We start from the raw sequence: 4,267 nt of genomic DNA, 5'->3' as shown, positions 1-4,267 counted from the left end.
TGGCTGTGTCCAGATAAAGTGGACAAACCAAAGGCTAGCCTCAGACCATAGACAATCCTGAGGAACTCTACACGGCAGAGATTCGTAATCCCGGTTCTATCATTTATGGACTAATTTAATACACAATATGTGGTGTAGTGTTTATTAATCAGATGATGATGATGTATGATTTGTTTTTCAGGCTGCTGAGAAGGGACTGAAAGCCGTGTGGTATACCATTGATTCAAACAAAGTTTCACTACAGCACAATTTATCTATCATAGCATGTGGCCTTACCCGGTACCCAGAGTTAGTTTCTTTAGCTGATGAATTACAGTCTTGTATCATTGACCACACACGAATGAGATATCCAGACACTGTCAATTTTCCAAAAGTTCCAAAAGATGTTTATGATGAAAAGGAATCTACTAAAGCTTGTGAATTGACGAGACAAATAGTCAACTATGTATCTAAAATTGTTCATTGTAAGTATAATAATTTACAATCTTTCTGTCAACTTCTTTGTATTGATGTATTTATTGCGATTTTTTATTAAGGATTTAAAAAACTGTTATGAATATATTGAATGATGTTTTTAGTCCCTATCTTATTACTTCAACAAAAGATAAAGTTTGCATTTTGTGGTATGTGTGAGATCGCAATTGAATTTAAGATATTTGAAAAAAAAAATCATAAAAGAGATTATTTCCCAACCTGATACACTTGTATTTAGATTACTAAGATCTGACATTAGTCTCGTGGCTCAGGCTGTAAATTTATCTCAGCTCTATCTCGTGGCTGTACATTTACCTCAGCTCTATCTCGTGGCTGTATATTTATCTCAGCTCTATCTTGTTGCTGTATATTTATCTGGACTCTATCTCGTGACTGTATATTTATCGGAGCTCCATGTTGTGGCTGTTTATTTATCTGAGATCTATCTCGTGTATGTACATTTATCGGAGCTCTATCTCGCGGCTGTATATTTATCTGAGCTCCATATCACGGCTCTATATTTATCTGAGCTCTATTCTGGTTATAAATTCATCAGAGCGCGATGTTTTGGCTGTATATATTTATTCGAGCTCTATCTCTTGGCTGTATATTAAATCGAGCTCTATCTCGTAGCTATATAATTGACTGAGATTCTATTGGCTGTACATTTATCTGAGCTCTATATCGAGGCTGTAGATTTCTCTGAGCTTTATCTCGTGGTCATAAATTTATCTGAGATCCGTCTCACGGCTGTATATTTATCTAAGCTCTTTCTCATGGTTGTATATTAATCTGATCTATCTTGTGGCTGTGTGATAAGGTGCTGCATATACAACAGTTTAAATTAAATTAAATTAAATTCAATTTATTCACAAAAACGATACTTTATCTTTTTTGTTATTTAGATCTTAAATTAAGTTTAATTAAGTGTTTTAATTAACTTTAAACAGCGACAAACATGAGAGAAACTGATCTTTTTTTTTCAGAACTGTCCTGAAGCCTGTAAAAGATGAAGAGAGATTGGTGTTTATTTTATTACAGTGCAATAATATAATTTTTGATGTGCTTAAATATTGATTTTATATTGACATTTCTTGCTTCCTGCCAAATAGACGGTGTCAAATTATAGATCTTGTTGAAAAAATGCATGATAAAAAATCACTTTGAAAATGTATTTTGGATACAAACCAAATGAAAATAAATTTCAACAAATTCGAAGGTAGATTTAAATAAATAGAATTTTTGTTAGAAAATTTTTTTTGGCTGTTTGATAGCAACTGTTTTGATTGTGAACCTATAATTTCTTTTACATTGTTCTGTTTTAAATATTAAACACCACTTATACCTTAACGTTGAAAAGATCTATTTGGTATGACTTCTTTTTGATAGTAACATAGTGTGAAAAGCGTAATGTCTCTCATTGTCATCAAAACTCGATTGTAACAGTAAACGATACAGTTCTTCGTGGAAAAGATTGAATTGTTACGTAATAATCTAAGCTATAGTTTTTTTTGAAAATTGAATTACATTTTTTTGGCAAATTATGTGTACATGGTGCTTACTTACTTGACCGCTATGTAAGATGTGTGACCGGAAACGGACACTTTAACGTTCGGAAGTAAACAACGTAAAACGATCATATAGCGTCTCGATTTCTTTCTTTAAATATAATTATTCACCTTTTTAAATCGAATGATTTTGTTTGGCTTAGTGATTTTAATGGCGGTCAACTAAGTTCGTGTCTGTTATATATATTTAAAAACAACACATAATTTCGTATGAGCGTTTTTGGCGCAAAAAATGTTGCCGGAGGTTATTGTTGATATTTGTTTATTTCTTTATCTACTTCCTTCCTGTGATTATACAAGTTTATAAGAATAGATTTCAAACTATCGTGATTTCATAAAAAGAGAAAATAAAAATCGTGCGTAGACAGCCATATTTCTTCAACAAATCTAACGACTGTTTATATAGTTATGACAGACTGTAATCTAATTTTGATTATTTTCGTTATTATTTCTCGACCGACAAAAAAATAACGATAAAATAAAATAATAATAATTTGAACTAAATGATATTGGGCCGACTGTGGCCGTACTTTTTTCTTTTGTTATAAATGCCTAATTTAACATTATTAAGCACAATAGCTTTAATGTTTTTGAGGCATGTTCCGTTTACAGAATGATACGTATATAATATTTCAATTAAACACTAGGCCTATTTGCTATTTAGACGATTTTCCCTGTAATGCAGACCCCATATTCTTAGCGCTAGGATGTCCTAGTTTCTTATCTTCTAACATTGATTCTACACATCCTAGCGCTAAGATCGTTTCGAGAATACGGGGCCAGCTTTCTTAAATGGTTTATCTATTTATTCCATATTGATCATTTACTCTCAATGTTTTCTATATTGGCTTTTATATTCCATTCCAGTATTTAATATACATTTACATAAACTTTATGCTTTCTACAATTTATATTTCTAGTTACAAATTATTTTTATAACAAAGTTATATAATATTTATCTGTGTTAATCACCATGTATTTGATGAAGCTAAGTAGCGGCGAACTGAAGGGATACAAAAGAAGATTCGTGTTATCTGGTCACGTTTTCCCGGAATTTCAGTATCCAGAATTCACTATTCAGAACCACAGTCTCTTTTGATTATGTGATGTCAAATTTGCAATTTGTAATTTGCCCAGAGTTTTACTGTTTGTTATTGTAGCTATATAGTGTTTCAGAAAATTAATAATTGTAATATCGCTAATCGTTAATAAAAACCTACTGAAATTTGATGTTATGAACTGAAATTGGGTTCCACTGATGGGGGGTCTAAGCTATCTGAGACAAGACATTTTCTGATGAAATATCGTGATTTTTTGGGTTTTGATGATTAATCGCTATTTTACCTTCAAAATATATATAAGCGTACTTTAGCGTGGTCTGCAGGCCATTTCACGGAAGTAGAAGCCCGAAAACGCTACTTCCAGTGCTCTGAGACAAGAAATAATCTGATTAGATATCGTGCTACAGATATTTCCTTTTTCGAGTGATTCCGTGTGGTCAGGAGGTCCCTGCCCAATGTTGTCCCGGTATTTGTAATGAAAACAACACAAAGTTAAAGGGGCTGTCTGATTTTCTTAGATTAGTTTAGACAATTAAGATTAAGATCTGGAGAAACATATTCCTTACCTTATCTGAAAGATTTAACCAATAGTATCTTGTATCAATAGTTAATTGGTTTAAGTGGTTAAAACTAAGCTAAATATACGCCAAATTGAAGAGAAATATATCTCTTACTTGATTTACGAATTTAACCAAAGACCTGGTAAGTTCAATATTTTTCTTAAACGTTGAAATAGGGTTTTGAACCTAAGAAATTTGATCCCATACTCAAAATCGATAAAATTTTGAAAATTTGGCAAAGTAAAAGCTCGTTATTTGACAAACTACAATAATATTATCGTTTGTCATTGTATGAATGGCGCGAGCGCGGACCTATGAGAAGCCCTCACGTTTCCTAAAAAAGGACAAATTCGGGTTGTTCAAGTGTATATGTAGACGTACAGAGCTATTTCAGAAATAGAATTCATTATCTTCCTGGGGACGATGTGAGATCCACATTGAAACGTTGAAAGTAATACAAAATTCTAGGATCTATCAATGATAATCTATAACCTGTGCTTCTACTAAATGCGTTTTTATGCAACATTAGGTGAGGGGCCGAGCAGGGAACCATGAATAAACCAATTTTCTTTTCGCTATTCTCTTAATATGTTAAATGATTAAA

This window comes from Lottia gigantea (assembly GCF_000327385.1).
Source record: "Lottia gigantea unplaced genomic scaffold LOTGIsca_999, whole genome shotgun sequence".
NCBI lineage: Eukaryota > Metazoa > Mollusca > Gastropoda > Lottiidae > Lottia > Lottia gigantea.
This window is presented reverse-complemented; position numbering follows the sequence as displayed.